This window comes from Acomys minous, assembly GCF_964271855.1.
Source record: "Acomys minous genome assembly, chromosome: 14".
Classification (NCBI taxonomy): Eukaryota; Metazoa; Chordata; class Mammalia; order Rodentia; family Muridae; genus Acomys; species Acomys minous.
In genome coordinates this window covers 99,921,381-99,938,992 of record NC_140496.1, presented here as the reverse complement: position 1 = coordinate 99,938,992, position 17,612 = coordinate 99,921,381, and the positions used below count along the sequence as shown (strand labels likewise).

At 45.3% G+C, this 17,612-nt stretch overlaps 1 protein-coding gene and 1 long non-coding RNA gene across 2 annotated transcripts in view; one reads left to right on the top strand and one right to left on the bottom strand.

Annotated features, from left to right (window-relative positions):
- Positions 1–17,612, bottom strand: part of DDAH1 (dimethylarginine dimethylaminohydrolase 1) — a 136,011-nt gene that overhangs the window by 11,725 nt on the left and 106,674 nt on the right. The gene's annotated exons all lie outside the window — the stretch shown is intronic.
- LOC311582387 overlaps positions 1–17,612 on the top strand; it is a 29,862-nt gene that overhangs the window by 7,720 nt on the left and 4,530 nt on the right. The gene's annotated exons all lie outside the window — the stretch shown is intronic.

Genomic DNA, 17,612 nt, shown 5'->3' with positions numbered 1-17,612 from the left:
TGTCTGAGGGAAGTGACAGATCAGCAGTGTGCCTGCATAGCTGCTGGTCCACAGAGCTATTTATGCTAATGAGAAATACCAGTGAAACAAAGAAGAAATTGATTGGAATTTTGTTGGGATGATGAATTGCACAATCCTTTGAATACTGGAAGAACGTTTCATCATCTCTCCCTCTGAGTTATGGCTAAACACACAACACATTTGAAGGTTTCTTTTCTCCCCTTGAAAGGTGCTCTGGCTATGTGGCTGGGGCCAGCCTTGCACAGTAGCTGGTTCTGCAGGCATATATGGTCACCCCTGGATTAACACACTTTTTAATTTATCCTGGATTATTCAAATTTTCTCCATTATTTACATTTAGTCCAAAGGTTTGTAAATTAAAGGCGTGATGCCACATGGTGTCATGTAACTGAATGTGGGAGGGCCCTTTACTATTTGGCAATAGTAAAAGGTTTCTAAAAGCGTTACAGCTACAAATTAATTCAAAATCAAATGTGTGATGAATCCAAGGTGTTTCTGGAAATATCTGCCCTTATTGTATTACATGACTTCACTGTAGCCTTGAACTTGAACACAAAAATGTGAACTCTAAACCGCACATGCTGACACAACATGCGCTGCCACTGAAGGCTGGATGAAACATCTCAGCTTAGACTTTTGACAACTCTGTGCTAGAAACTGCAGTCTTCACGCTGCATGCAACGGTTTCTGCTCTTGTCGAGACATAAAGGTTTGATTACAAATGGCCTTTTACCATTTTGCTGCATGTAAGTATTGAATTAGTTTATCTTTGGATTGCATTGTGTTAGACAAATGGGCACACCCATGACATCAGAGTGCAAAATTGCTTTGACCTTTAATTAGTGTGTGTGTGTGTGTGTGTGTGTGTGTGTGTGTGTCTCCCAAAGAACATTAAATATTTTTTTCAAAATTTATTGTCAGCAAATGTTTATTTGTGCATCTATTTCATATACCTACACACCCAGGGCAATGTAAAAACTCATCAGATGAAGAGAAGTCATGAGCGGAAAAGCTTAGAGGCATTGGTCTATACAGCAACTCAAATCCTGATTCCTAACAGTTGCTAATTCCTATGGAATAACTACCCACAACCCTACTCCCAGCCTTGGGTCAGTTCTGAACTACCTATGTGACGTTACTGGTACACAAAGAGACAACTCACAAATAAGCACGAGAACACAGCCGATGGCAAAACACACTAATGCAGCCAGGAAGTTAGAAGTTTTGAATATTTACTACTTTTGCTTTAATATAATTTGTTTAATTCTAAGTGTGTAGAATTAAAAAATTTTTTAAAATGTGGGTGTTCTGTCTGCATATATACTTATGCACCATGTATGTGCCTGGTTTCTGTGAAGGCCAGAAAAGGGCGTCAGATTTGCTAGGACTGGAGCTATGGGTAGTTGAGAGCTGCCATGAGGGTGCTGGGAATTGAACCTGGGTTCTCTGAAAGAGCAACTAGTGCTCTTAACCATTGGCTGAGCCATTTCTGAAAACCTTAATTCTTTTTTTTTTCTTTTTCTTTTTTGAGACAGTGTTAACATAGACAGCCCTGGCTGGCCTCCTAGTTTAAAATCCTCTTGTCTCTGCCTTTCACAGGCTGGGATTCCAGGTGTGTACCGCTGTACCCAACCACAGAATTAATAGTTAACAGCAATTATGTTTAATAGCCAACTTGTAAAGTTTACCCAAGTTTTATAGTCAGTTCTAAGAGGCTAGTAGGAGCTCTCTTCAGCAAACCAACGCCCTCTTCATGAGACCTTGGAGTTTTATGCCACTTGGTTTCTGGGTGTTATCATAAGTGGCCTACTATGGGTAGCTATTATAAGTTGATGTTAGTGTAAGTGGCCTACCTTAGAAGGCCACTTTTTGTTTGTTTGTTTGTTTTTGGAGATAGGGTTTCTCTGTGTAGCCTTGGCTGTCCTGGACTTGCTTTGTAGACCAGGCTGGCCTCAAACTCACAGTGATATGCCTGCCTCTGCCTCCCGAATGCTGGGATTAAAGGCGTGCACCACCATGCCTGGCCCAAAGCTATTTTTAATAAAATGTTTATTTTTATTGTTTATGTATATGTATATGTGTATATGCAAGAAGGCACTTACAGAGGCCAGAAGGTGTCAGGTCCTCTCTAGAGTTACAGGTAGCTGTGAACCTTCTGACATGGGAACTGAACTCAAGTCCTCTGTGCGAGAAGTGCTCTTAATATCCCTTCTTTCTAGACTCTTTTTTTTGGGGGGGGGGGTCTTTTGAGACAGGGTTTCTCTGTGTAGCCTTGGCTGTCCTGGACTCACTCTGTAGACCAGGCTGGCCTTGAACTCACAGCGATCCACCTGCCTCTGCCTCCCGAGTGCTGGGATTAAGGGCGTGCGCCACCACGCCCAGCTCTCTTTCTAGACTCTTTAAAAAATATATATGTATTTAAAATTTTTTTACCTTATTATTTTATGTGTATAGGGGTTTTCCACTGGCTTATTCAGTGTAGACCTACACGCCAGGCATGTCCTCTGGTGCCCTTCCCCCCTCACCATGGCAGCTGAGAATCTCTCCAAGTGTTGCCAAGTAGCCCCTGAGAGAGGAAGTTGCCTCTGTCTGAGAGTTACTGAGCCTCAAATTCATTCACATTTTAGAAGAAAGAAGATACTTCTCAGAAACAGGAAGAAAACCAAAGAAAGATAATGAAAGTAAACTTCAAATAAGGATACCATTTAGTTTCTTAAATAATTCTCATTCTCTGTTTCTCTCTCTCGTGTGTGTGTGTGTGTGTGTGTGTGTGTGTGTGTGTGTGTGTGTGTGTGTGTGTGTGTGTGTGTGTAGGCTAAGTGTAAGGTGTATGTACTCATGATGGAAGCCAGAGGTGGATGAAGGAGCTGTCATCCTGTTGTTCTCCGTTACATTTTTGAGAATAGTTCTTTCACTCAGCCTGGAGCTTGCCCAGTGGCTGGGGTGGCTGCCCAGCATGCCCTGTGATCTGCACGTGTCCACTCCTCCCGGTGCTGGGGCTACTGGCATGCATGACCACACCCAGCTCTTACTGGGTACTGGCTATCTGAACTCAGGTTTTCATGGCTGCATGGCAACCAGTTTGCCCGTGGATCCTCTCCCGACTCATTTACTTTTCTAGTCTTTCTTCAAATTGGTAAGATCCCCCGACAGGAAATTGATTGTTATTTAGGAAAACAGCTGCTATCATCTCTTTTCCAAGTAACCCAAATCCCCACTAAATAACGTAACTGGCTAATGAGGAAGGAAGTTGAGTCTTCTCAGGCCGAGAGTGTACCTAGGTGCTCTACAGCTCTGAGAGAAGAGGTTTCATCTTAGCTTCTGACTGTGGCCTTCATTGGTAGCAGATAGAGAACAAGGAAGAAGTATTTGGAACTCCTGGAAAAGTTGTTTCCTTTTGTACAAAACCAGGCGTAAAACCCTTGGGATGTAGGCAGGATTTGAAACTTAGTGGGTCTACTCCCCAGAGGCTCAGAGTGAAGACTGGGTGATGAGCCCACTGGAAGGCTGTGAATGGTAAAGTGAGTCCCAGAGCCTGGGCTGTCATGCAGGTTTCCTCTGTTTGTTTTGGTTTTGTGAACAGAATTTAAGGGCCAGGGAGGTGCACTTCAGTTGCTTTCTGTTTTATGATTTGAGGCATGGCCTAGGCCAGACCTAGCTGTACAACAGAATCATCTGGCAACCTTCAAAAACCACAGATGATTGGGCCCCAACTATAAATTGTTGTTGTTGTTGTTATTATTACTTGATGGGGCAAAAAATATCATTATTTCTTATTCTTTTTGCCTGTACTGGGGGTTGAACGCAAGGCCTTTAAGCATGCTATGACAAGTGCTCTACCACTGAGCTAGATCCTTAGCCAGCAATATTTCTTTTGAAACTTTCTGAAGTGCTGGGGAATGTAGATTTCATTCTAAGTGACAATGTGCTTATTTGAAACGCAAGGTCTATTTAATGGATGTTAGGGTGGAATGGAAACTGGAGAAGGTTAGCTGTGATGACCTGACTCGATGAGTATCACCTCCAACTTTCACTATGCTTGTGTGTGTGGGTAAGTGTGTGTGTGTGTGTGTGTGTGTGCATGAGGTGAGTGTGAGTGTGTATGAGTGCATGCATGTGTGTTAATGAGCATGTGTGAGTGTATAAAGTGTGTAAGTTGGGCATTGAACCCCGGATCTCACACAGTCAAAGCTGTTGTACCACTGAGCTGCACCCGCAGCCTTGCACTGCAAATATTTTGCCCTTTGCTCTTTACTAAAAGCCCAGGAGGCTCCTCACGCAGGGCTTGTGGTAATGCCTGATATACTTGCTACATGTTAAATAAAGCATGATCTTTAACAGTGCACTTCAGCATCCTGCCAACTCCTAAATTACACCCCCAAGTCTCCTGCTGCAAATCTCTAGAAGTCGCTCACTCAGAGCTAACCCTTCAGTGGGGAGCATGGGGGGGGCGGGGCTCCAGCTGGCACTTTTTTTTGTGTAATTGTGCTGGTTAGGAAATCTGTGACTTCAGTCAGCTCTGGGTGCTTTCCATAAACTTTCCTCAACTCCTCCTTGACAAAAGTCAGGGATGGGACTGACCTCTGATCCAAGAGCTTCTGAGGCTTTCTTCCTTTCTACACCACTTGTGACGCTAACTCAGGATCTGTCTGCTCCAGAGCTGGAAAGGGAGACAGACTCTCTTTAAGGCAAGGGTCTGCCTCCATGCCTAAGAAAGCCAAGTGAAATTAGAACCCATGGCAGAGTCATGTATGTTAATATGCAAGTGCTATCAACCCAGAGAAGGGTGCTATATGGAAAATTAGCACTTCCCACTTAAAAACAAACTAAGGAACAGCAGGGCATTTTGGGAAAAGAAAGGACTCGATGTGTCTTTAGTCAGGGGAGCGTCAGAACACAGACTAAAAACGGAGTCCCGCAAGGGGAGTTCTAAGCGATTGTGAGAAAAATCCAGGAAAACAAAGGAAGAGTCTTGTGGCCTCAGTTTCTTTGGAAACACAGAGTCGTTCTTGGCTTATACTGTCTTGCCTCTCCCAGGTGCGGTGGACAGGAGTGAGTTTACCTCAGATTATTGATTGAACTGGCTATTGTTATATGTTTATGTGACTCTGTGGGAAAATGTGGCCTTGCTTGTCCACCATGTGCAGCCTGTCCTTACGACTGTATACTTTGCTCAGGGGACTCATTGCAACCCTCAGAGTATAAATTGTCTGAAGCTCCGAATAAAGTTGGCTATTGCATGAGACTTTAGCCGGTCTCATTTATTGGCTCCATTCTCTCGGGTCCCTCTGCTGGCTAGAACGGTAAACGTGTGTGTGTGTGTGTGTGTGTATGTGTGTGTGTGTGTGTGTGTGTGTGTGTGTGTGTGTGTGTGTGTGTATACTAGGATTTCTTCTAGAAACGCTCAGAGAGACCTTTCTCCAGAGCCACCTGTCAGATATCCCGAATATCAGATATTTATGTTACAATTCATAACAGAAATGGCATTACAGTTATGAAATAGCAACGCAATAATTTTATAGTTGGGGAGCTGGCTGTATTCCAGGGTCGCAACATCAGGAAGGTTAAGAACCACTGCTCTGGAGTAACTGTACTCAGTGTGACATCCCTCCAATGGCTTTAGGTGGCGTTTTCTGCCCAAAGATGTAGTAGTTTACAGTAGAAATGCTCTTCTCCTCTTGCCCTCAAATGCTAGAGCAGGAACTGGTGCTTGGTGAAATCTAGACACAGCCAGTGACCCTGAGATCAGGGTCTACGGATCAGCTTGTCTCAGAGCTCCATGTAGGTCCTGCCAAATCACCATTTCTCATGGTGAACCCCGGAATGTGGCTCTCTATAACTCTTGTGCTCGTGAGAACCACTCACAGATTATTCAGATCAGTGTCGTCTTCATAGCTAAAATAGTATTATTAGTATTCCTCTGGACAATAAACTACTAATAGTTGACCTACACTGAGCTCTTACCACTTGCCAGGGTATGGGTAAAAATGAAACAAATGCCTGGAAAACATAAAGAAATTATAATTCCTTCAATACCTTCATTTAGTTCTGATGTATTTTATTTTGATTTCTTTTTTTTTTAAATTTTGATTTCTATAAGTGTTAGTCACCTCTGGATATGTATGTGGTCACAGCATTGAACTTGGTCTTACTGCATGAGAAGTTAAAGGGTTATGGCGACTGAGACCTATCTCCAAAGTTATTTCCCTGCCCCCTTTCTTTTCTGTTTTTTTTTTTTCCAAGACAGTGTTTCTCTATGTAGCCCTAGCTGTCCTGGACTCACTCTGGAAACCAGGCTGGCCTTGAACTCACATAGATCCATCTGTCTCTGCCTTCTGAATGTTGAGATTAAAGATGAGCACACCACTGCCTGGTTCAAAGCTGTCTTTTGTATTTTGAGACAATGCTGTGGGAGAAATACAGGAATCCAATACAGTACAACCACCCAGGGTCCATAACAGAGAAATGAGGCTCAGGAAGATCCTTAAAGGTTGTTGCCGGGATAACGTGACATCTTGAAAGATGAAAATAAGAGAAATAGTAAGTGATGACTAAGAGCGGGGAACGGCAGAGGAGTGTTTTGCAGGAGTGTTGGCCGCAGAGGAAGGAAGTTCTCCTCGGGGACTGGAGAAGAGTCCAGTCTAAACACCACCTCCAATTTAGCGTCAGGATTTCACCACAAGCTTTACTGATGTTCCGCCAAGTAACACAGCACCCATCAACACCAAAGCATTTAACACATGTGACTTCCTCAGAGGATCAGCAACCCAAAACTCAACCACGCTCCTTCCATCTCAACGGACCGTTTCCTAATCCCTTCGACACCAGCCGTGCTGCTGTTGGCACGGCCGGAGGATCACTGAACATGGAGGGCACAGGGGCTAAGCTGCGATGTACGACTTTAGCTCCCCATGGGGCATCATCCTTTTATTTATTTATTTTTAATCTTTTGCCAATTCAGTTAGGCCAAGAAAACAAACTGGAGGCTGGTAGAGATAGAAGATATGCAAAATGAGTTGGTTTTGTTTGTTTGTTTGTTTTTGATGAGCGCTGACAGTGGGTGAATACAAACTTTTAAAAAGACAGAAAAGAGTGAAGGCCAGCGACTCCACAGTTGGACAAACGCTGACCTCAGTTGCTGCCAATGGAAAGTGAAGTGGAAGCCAGCCCTGCTGGTGTCGTACAGGCTTAGACCCTGGCTGTCCTCCAGGACAGCTGTCCTCTGGGCATGGCTGAGTATCACTCAGGTTCCAAAACATGAATCTAGGTCAGTGAAATGCAGCAACGTACTTTGCCCAGCGATACTTCATGGTTTGTTCCTTTGGAGGAGATGGGGGAGGGGAGGCGGCAGTTCAGAGGCACGAGGGAGGTCTGAAGTCTTCCCCAAGCCCCCGAGGCCACCCTGTTCTGGAGGTCTCCTCAGGTCATTTTGCTCAGCACTGTTTTCCCCTACTGAGGCCCTCAGCCACAGGCTCAGTGACGCCTCTACCTTCCCTCTTCACGGGAAGGAATGAGCGTTCCATTCTCACGCTGTCTTTTTTCTCATTTATCCCGGAAAGAGAGCTCCTAACTAGTTTTATGACTAGTAATTGTTATTTCCGTTGAATCATTAGAGCACAGTATCTTTTTGAAAGGCCACACTCTGATTTTATCTTTCTAAAAAAAACCCTTTGGGCTGGTGGTGCATGCCCACAACCTCGGAGCTCAGAAGATCCAGGGGGACGGATGGCCAGCCTGCGCTGAAGGCTAAGATCCTGTCTCAAGAAACCAGACAGACACAGACACACAGACACACACAGACACACACACACACACACACACACACACACACACACACACACACACACACACTTGCAGTTCTCTACAGATTGTAGGTAGGAAAAACCCAATTCCTGTGGCCAAGAAGGATAAAACCACATTAGGGAAGACAGTGGGCTTTCTAATTGAAATCGTCCTTATTGGTTGCTTTATGATTACATAGTAGTTGCACACCCTCACACTTAATACATGCTCAGATAGTTGCACACTTAATGCATGCTCAGGTAGGTGCACACCCTTACACTCAATGCATGGCCATTACCTTGCCTGGCCATCGTGGAGTGCCCAGCAGGAAAGAATGATGCTCTCCTTCCTTAGCGAGGCTGATTCAACTTTTTTTTTTCTCCAAGAATAGACCGAGTACAGGACATGGGGTCATATGGGGAGAGCTACAGGAACAGCTAGGATGACAGTCTATGGCTTTAGACTCTTTGACCTCATGGCCTGTTTGACTCTGTGGCAATCATGCCATTTTAGTGAAATCAACATAGGATCCTTTTTTAAATTCTTCCCTTCCATTAGAAGGGTTTGAAACTTCAGCTTTCTTTTACTTTTTTTTGAAAAAATATCATTCATCAAGCTCAGGCCTGCTCTGTTAGGTGGTGTATGTGTGTGTGTGTGTGTGTGTGTGTGTGTGTGTGTGTGTGTATGTTCATGTGTGCATATGTGTGTGTGAGAGAGACAGAGACAGAGAGACAGAGACAGAGACAGAGAGACTGGGGAGGGGTGCAGAAATACAGAAATGTGACTCATGGGCAAGCTTCCTGTTCTCAGAAAATGATAACATTTGTGAGTTTTGGTAAAATAGGATATTTTAAGAAGGAATTTCAGCATGTCAAATGGATTAAAAGCTGGAATCTAAATGATTACCCAGTTAGGTATCATATTTCAAGTTCATGTCATTTTGGACTTTAGGCAGCAATTAAGGGTAGGATTTCCAGATTCCCATGGCTTTAGCTTGCTACTGTCTCTATTTTTGCACCCATGTTACCTAACTTGTTGCCACTTTATTTGGGATTCTAAGACAGATGCCTAGGAAGTTGCTCATATCCTTCAACCAAAAGTTCCTAACTTGGTCTCCCATGGAGGCTGCTGCAATTTCTCCTAGACCTAAATCCCCAGAATTTTCTGAGACTGGCCAAAGCAATGTGTTCTCAGAAAGGCTCTCAGGTGATTGTAAGTCACATCTCTCACTAGGAACTACTATTTTGAGGTTAATTTCTGCCTTTTTCTTTTGTGAAATTTGGACCGCAAAGCCCCGTGTGAGGGCGTGTGCCTGACCTCTGATGCCCTCCCCCCACAGTATCCCATGGAGTCAGGGCAGCACTTTTGATGTCCCAGTGTATGATGGACATGCCCAACAAGACTTGGAACATAATTTCTTCCCCCTTTCTCCTGACATTTTCTTGAAAGCCCAGAAGAAAAAAAAAAAGAATTGTGCGCACCATGCTCCCCTTTCTCCCACTTGGCCAATTGTTTTCTTCTTCCTGCCTTGGCTGTTCAGGCCTCACAGCCTCAGATTATTTATCGTCTTATCGTGCCAAGGCATTTTATTTTGGCCAGCCCAGCCTCGCTGGCACACAGCACTGGGAACCCTGTCAGATAAGGCAGCCGCTGCCAAGAAGCACACACAGTTGGTATAAGTCTGGAAGCAGTTTGCTTAGTGTTTTCTTCTCTTAATACAGGTGTGGTAGACTAAAAGACACTAACTAGTGTTTTGTGAATCTGATTATTACCCTTGGAGTGGATGTCCCGATAACAAGTCTGAGTTACACTGTAATAGGATGGTCCTAAGTGGAAAGGCTGGTGGCTTCCCTCTGTAATTCTGTGGGACAAGCGCAAAGACAGTGTCTTTATTTCTCCATTTTAGCCACTCCGTTAATACTAGGGCATCTTCACTTGTCCCGTTGGCTTTGCTGTTGTTGCAGTGTCATCAAAGGGAAATCCAGACAAACATGTAAGACTCGAACACACCTACGGTTTTTTTCCCCCGTCTTCATTTTCTTTTTAATATGGCCACCTATAAAATGCCACAGACACTTTTGGACATAAAAATCAATGGTGACGCTCAGCCAAAACAAGAGGAAACAGAGTCTGAGCGATCTGTACTGTACAGTTAGTGATTCAGAGAAAAACAAGCTGTGTGCCATGTCCGTGCCTTCATCCTAGGAATCTTACTTACGTCTGCACTCAGTTATTTCAGGAAGTAGATCGGAAGCCTAAAGGGCGCTTGCATTGAAACGCTCCTAGAGCATTAATGTACAGTTCCAAGCCTATTGGAATTCCACTTCAGCTCATCCACATGACAAAAATATGAAAATGGGATGGAGTTCTCATAGTTCTCCCTACTCTTAAAATAATATTAATTCATTATCATACAAAAGGACAGAAAATTTCATTTTTGTGGTTTTGGAGACAGGTCTCACTATGTAGCCAAGGTTGACCTTGAACTTGAGATTCAAGGATGTATTTCCACACCTTGCTAAGAACAGAATTATCAATAAAAAGGAAGGAAATATTTGGGTGTTCAAAGAAGTAAACAACTGATCTCTAGCTCAGAGCAAGGAAGCCGAGACTATTCCTCGTGTTGCCTGGCCGGCAGATGGTGGAGCCCTTCAACAGGCCAACCTTTCTTTCTAGGTTGAGTCAGCAACTTCCTCATTCCTAGTTTCCGGAATCTTATCTAAGAGCCATGCAGTTGTCTCAATAAGAATGATGGCCATAGACTCAGACGTGTGAATCCTTCGTCTCCAGCTGGTGGCGCAGCTTGGGGAGGTTTGGCTGGAGGGAGCGTGCACTGAGGCCTGCTTTGAGAGCTAAAAGCCTCAGTCACCTTCCAGTTTTCACTCTGCTTCATGCTTGCCTTGGCTTCCTGCTCCAGCTGCCATGCCTACGGTTTGCTCCCAGGCTTCCCTAGTACGACGGATTCTCTTCCCTTCCACTCTCTTTCTAAAATTCTCTTCCTTCTCTTCCCTTTGTCCCTTTCTGCTTCTCCCAGCTAGCTGACTGGAGGACCAAATGCTATGGAAGGAGATTAAGTTAGAATTATTGCACGTCTCTCCTGAGGGCAGATATTAAAAACTGTCCTCCGGTGACAGATAGCATGTAATTACTCCAGGCTTGTGGAGAGGAAAGTGATTGATTTTAGATGGAACTAAAAGAACAGGGTAAGAGATGGCACAAAATTAATTTTTATGTCTTCCTTTATTAAAAAAAAAACCCAACAAGCTAGTCTGTGACAAAGGTGGGGCCCACATGGTAGATGAAGTAAGGCTGTAGAAGGTGTACCTAGGTAGTTCTGCAATTTAATCATAGCTCACTTCCAACGGCAGATGTATTTCTATAACACACACTTAGAAATTGCTTTTGCTAAAAGTACTGACTTCTCTCTCACTTGGGCCCACAAGATGACTTTGCCAGTTACTTTTCCGGCAGCTGTGATCAAATGCTTGATAAAAAGCAACTCATTTAGAAGAAGGATTTATTCTGGTCCAGGGTTGAAGGGAAGGCATGCTGAAGTTCATGGTGGTGGAACAGTGGCTACAGCCTCTCATGTCTTGGTAGCCAGGAGGTAGCACGTAAGCTGGGAGCAGAACCAGGCTACAGCCCTCCAGCTCCTGCCTCACCACTGCCTAATTCTTATGCCAGGCTTTAGCTCCCGATGGTTCCACAACCGCCAACACGAGCTGCATGAGCAAACAACCGAGTGTCCAAACAGAGCCTGTGGGGACACAGCCAACCTCTAACTAAGTGCAAGACAAAGGCTTAACACCCCTGGTGTCTTTTTGTGTCTGTCCCCTCCTCTGTGAGTTCCTTGCCTACCTCAGAAGGTCAGCATCCTTCTTAAGGCTGAGGGCACAGGGATTGCATAGTCTTAGCCTTGCAGTCACCTGGTTTTACAAGAGGAGGAAAACCTCACACTACAATTATCCATGAAGCTACATAGGTCACACCCTACAATGGCAGTAACCATTTCCCAAGGGCCACCTTGTCCCTGGAAGCAGGGAGGACTTGCTTGAGTCATCTTTCTGGGTTGGAGTTCAGACAACACTCAGCAAGCCCATACTTGGATCAACAGTGCTAAACACACTTCCATCAAGGCAACTTTCTTCTCTATGCATCTTGTTCCCTGACCCCATTCCTCCTCTGTGTAAGCCTAGCACTCACATGAGCACCCCATCCATGGACGTGGGGCCACTAGCTCCCTTTATTTACTTTCTTCCCAATGTGGCCATGTTGACTAAATCTATTTATTATCATTACTCATCTCTTTTAGTGGCCTATCAGGATAGGTGGCAGAGCCTAGCTTCTTGGGGATGATAAGAGACCTGGCTTTTGTCGTAACTCAAGTTACATCGGGCCCTCTGGACCATGGCTCCTACCCACTCTGTAATGTGACCACTGTTGCTGTCTGGCCTGTGAATTCATAAGTAGAGGAGCAGGGTGTGTGTTCTTTGGAGATGGCTTAATTTGCTCTCATTATGTGTGGGGCCAGGAGTTCCAACTACAGCGCAGGGAGTTCTCTGCACAGAGAGAAAGCAGGTATTCTTCTAGAAGGTAGTATGGGGGTATGCCTGGCTGCCAGCTAGTTAATCCTACACTATTCCCTGGGCCAGGCTGAAGGTGGAAGCTAGCCAAGAGTCTGAAAAGAATGATGGAACCACAGGAGAGAAACCAGAGAAACGGCAGGCTGCTCTATAGATGGCGCTTGATTAAACAATAGTGTTTCTGGGATCAGATTTGATTTTAAATATCGTTAAGAATGTATTCAACTCAACCCAACTTCTAGTGCCTTGGGCCTCATCAGTATAGGTTTAGTAATATGCCCTTCATCCTTCCTTTCCCAGTTTAATATTCCACAGTAAAAGTGTGTTTGGAGCTTTTTTTTTTTTTAAAGCAGAGTTGATAAAGTCTTTCTAGATGGACGGTTTCATTTAAATATACAAAGTGCATATTACAAAGTGTGCCACTGTTGGTAACTACTTAAACAAAGGATTAGGAAAGTAGGACTTTAGTCATTGTCAGAAGAATGGGCTCTGTGTCATCTCTGGCTCTGGAGGGAACCATGACATCCAGAACTTTCTGGAAGGTCATGAATGGTTAACCATGCTGATCTGGCCCCTCTAGCAGTAGCTTATAGGACAACTGCCCACCAGACAGACACCTTCTAATGAAGAAGAAAGACATACAATTCCTCTTCTGCATCGATCAAAATCAGTCTAAACAGGGCAGCCCCCCAGGAAAAGGTGACTGATAGTTCTAGAGACATATTATAAAATAACGCAGTCTGAAATGTTGATCAGGGCAATGGCTTCCCTGACTACTGCCCACCTGCACCACTGTTTGCACGCTCTACTCTGCCTAGTTTCTACACCACAATCTCTTTGTCTTGTTCTAATTCTTTCATGAGCACTGGAAGGACCAGGAGGATGACCCATTTTGGTGTTCCCAGCCTGGTACGGTCAGGTTTTTCTCATCTTCGTGGTAGCATGTCATGGAGTCTCTTTAGTTGTGTTAAGACCATGGGGCTCCCTACTCTTTCATGTTTACAACTTCGTATTTGCACATCTGTGCTAGGCTGCGGGGTCTCTCTGCTTTCCTGTTTGGGGACTATATGGCTCCTCCGATCTCACGACTTTGCTCCGTTTGTTCTCAGGCCCCTGTGCTGACCTACCTCTGGGTAGCAGTGCCTGTGCAGTCTCTGCCTCAAGCCCATCGTTTAGTTTTTTAAATTGTTGTTGCCAGCATGAGACCCAATTGTAGAAAGCTGCTTTGCTCACACTCTCTTCCTTGAATTATCTAACATTTTTTTCTGGTTTGGTTTGGGCTTGATATTGCTACTATTCTGGTTATCTTCTGTCACCAAGTCTCCATAAATGCACCACTTTTCTTACAAATCACATAGTTATTTTGGGGACTCCAATAGGCTTTCCTTCCTAGGCCCAACTTAAAAAAGTTTGTTACTAACTTCTGGAATGCCCATTTTTTTTTCCAGTGACAGGGTATCACCATTGTCATGTGGTTAAAGTCACCATTTTTCTATATTATACTGATGACATAACACCAAACCTCAAGAGGTAGGTCCCTTTGTTTTTGAGGATTTTATTTCGTATGGAATGCCATCTGGTTCATAGCAATTCTTCCATGGCCTACAGGCTCTAATACATTTTGGCCAGGATTTCTGGTTCTTTCTCTTTTTCCTTACCCTCAGCTGGATCCTCAGCTCACTCTCTCACTCTCAGTTCACTGTGCAGGAAGTTAGTTCCTGCTGTATCTGAGAAGGCCATTCATACATGTACCAGGGTCTACCGACACATTTGCAAGAGGGTCCATGGCATCTCTCTTTATCAGCCAAGGCAATTCTGGGATTGGGTGAGGTGTGCTATACCTGATTCCTAGTGTCCCCCCCCCCCCCCCGCAACATAGGGTGTGTGCTATACCTGATTCCTAGCACCCCCCAACATAGGGTGTGTGCTATACCTGATTTCTAGCACCCCCCTAACATAGGGAGTGTGCTATACCTGATTCCTAGTGCCCCCCATATAGGATGTGTGCTATACCTGATTCCTAGTGCCCTCCACATAGGGTGTGTGCTATACCTGATTCCTAGTGCCCCCCATAGGGTGTGTGCTATACCTGATTCCTAGTGTCCCCCCACATAGGGTGTGTGCTGTACCTGATTCCTAGTGCCCTCCACATAGGGTGTGTGCTATACCTGATTCCTAGTGCCCCCCATAGGGTGTGTGCTATACCTGATTCCTAGTGTCCCCCCACATAGGGTGTGTGCTGTACCTGATTCCTAGTGCCCTCCACATAGGGTGTGTGCTATACCTGATTCCTAGTGCCCTCCACATAGGGTGTGTGCTATACCTGATTCCTAGTGCCCTCCACATAGGGTGTGTGCTATACCTGATTCCTAGTGCCCCCCACATAGGGTGTGTGCTATACCTGATTCCTAGTGTCCCCCCACATAGGGTGTGTGCTGTACCTGATTCCTAGTGCCCCCCCACATAGGGTGTGTGCTATACCTGATTCCTAGTGCCCCCCCACATAGGGTGTGTGCTGTACCTGATTCCTAGTGCCCTCCACATAGGGTGTGTGCTGTACCTGATTCCTAGTGTCCCCCCACATAGGGTGTGTGCTGTACCTGATTCCTAGTGCCCTCCACATAGGGTATGTGCTATACCTGATTCCTAGTGCCCTCCACATAGGGTGTGTGCTATACCTGATTCCTAGTGCCCTCCACATAGGGTGTGTGCTGTACCTGATTCCTAGTGCTCCCCACATAGGGTGTGTGCTGTACCTGATTCCTAGTGCCCTCCACATAGGGTGTGTGCTGTACCTGATTCCTAGTGCTCCCCACATAGGGTGTGTGCTATACCTGATTCCTAGTGCCCCCCACATAGGGTGTGTGCTATACCTGATTCCTAGTGCCCCCCATAGGGTGTGTGCTATACCTGATTCCTAGTGTCCCCCCACATAGGGTGTGTGCTGTACCTGATTCCTAGTGCCCTCCACATAGGGTGTGTGCTATACCTGATTCCTAGTGCCCTCCACATAGGGTGTGTGCTATACCTGATTCCTAGTGCCCTCCACATAGGGTGTGTGCTATACCTGATTCCTAGTGCCCCCCACATAGGGTGTGTGCTATACCTGATTCCTAGTGTCCCCCCACATAGGGTGTGTGCTGTACCTGATTCCTAGTGCCCCCCCACATAGGGTGTGTGCTATACCTGATTCCTAGTGCCCCCCACATAGGGTGTGTGCTGTACCTGATTCCTAGTGCCCTCCACATAGGGTGTGTGCTGTACCTGATTCCTAGTGTCCCCCCACATAGGGTGTGTGCTGTACCTGATTCCTAGTGCCCTCCACATAGGGTATGTGCTATACCTGATTCCTAGTGCCCTCCACATAGGGTGTGTGCTATACCTGATTCCTAGTGCCCTCCACATAGGGTGTGTGCTGTACCTGATTCCTAGTGCTCCCCACATAGGGTGTGTGCTATACCTGATTCCTAGTGCCCTCCACATAGGGTGTGTGCTGTACCTGATTCCTAGTGCTCCCCACATAGGGTGTGTGCTATACCTGATTCCTAGTGCCCCCCACATAGGGTGTGTGCTATACCTGATTCCTAGTGTCCCCCCACATAGGGTGTGTGCTGTACCTGATTCCTAGTGCCCTCCACATAGGGTGTGTGCTATACCTGATTCCTAGTGCCCCCCATAGGGTGTGTGCTATACTTGATTCCTAGTGCCCCCCACATAGGGTGTGTGCTGTATCTGATTCCTAGTGCCCCCCCATAGGGTGTGTGCTATACCTGATTCCAAGTGTCCCCCATAGGATGTGTGCTATACCTGATTCCTAGTGCCCTCCATAGGGTGTGTGCTATACCTGATTCCTAGTGCCCCCCACATGGGGTGTGTGCTGTACCTGATTCCTAGTGCCCTCACTACCCCCCATAGGGTGTGTATGCCTCAAGTCTTCACTGGTGTTTTAACAAGTCTCAAGTGAAAGGAGCACCTCCAGACTCCTTGGGACGAACTTCCTGTATTCTTTCTCTTCCAGACGAGCTGCTGCTTCTCCTCAGCTCCTTTCAGTTTGCCTCTTTCATGTCTCATTCATAATTGGAACAAACCTGGTCCCCAAATCTTAAAAAAAGACAGAGGCTTGACTTTTTTCTTTTATAAAAAACAAAACAGCTGGGCGTGGTGGCACATGCCTTTAATCCCAGCACTCGGGAGGCAGAGGCAGATGGATCGCTGTGAGTTCGAGGCCAGTCTGGTCTACAAAGTGAGTCCAGGACAGTCAAGGCTACACAGAGAAACCCTGTCTCGAAAAACCAAAAAAAAAAAAAAAAAAAAAAAAAAACATAGACAAAACACATGGTCACAATATAATCAGAGAGAAAGGAGACAGGTTAAATGTGGAATTAACTTCTATATTATTTTAAAACGTACTGCTGTTTGACTTTCATGAAGATAATAATGCATTTTGGTTATTTTCATCACCCATTGCTCTCTCTCAGTCCCTTCCTGGTCCTGTCAAGCCTCTTCCTCACAGAAGACCTAGATTTATTCTAATTATGTAAATTGGATAAAAGCATAATAGTTCTCATAAATAAGATTGAACACTTCGACTTATTTTTCTTTGTTTTGGAGACAGGGTTTCTCTGTGCAGCTTTAGCTGTCCTGGAACTCACACTGTAGACCAGGCTGGCCTCGAACTCAGAGATCCACCTGCCTCTGCCTCCCGAATGCTGGGATTAAAGGCGTGTGCCACCACTGCCTGGCATAAATAAGACTCTCAAACTGAGAGATACTCCCTCCTCCTGATAAGCTGGGAGAAATAAAGCCTTTAGCAACATCACCACCTACTGGAAATGTAGTCCAGTGCGCCCCACCCCCCATATCCACAGTCCTTTACTACGAATACTATTTGTAGTTTCCTTTGCTTGGGTGCGTTATAGAATATGGACATGTTCCTGCTCAATGACATTTCTCTATACATGCCCTCAAGCAGATTAAGCAGTATCTGGGCAGTTTCTTTGGTGATCTTGAGAGCTATACTAAAGGATTTTCATCATTGCCCCCAAATTTATGAGCTTCCTTGGAAAGATGTCAGTGTCACTGTGGGCAGACCCAGGTGATTTTGAGAGAATCAGAACAACGCAAAGGGATAGGCAGTGCACAGTGGATTTACACAATTGGTGCCTAATGCCTCACAGGACCCAAACAATCCAAGTGGAGCCCCCAAGGCATAATTACCACAGCTAC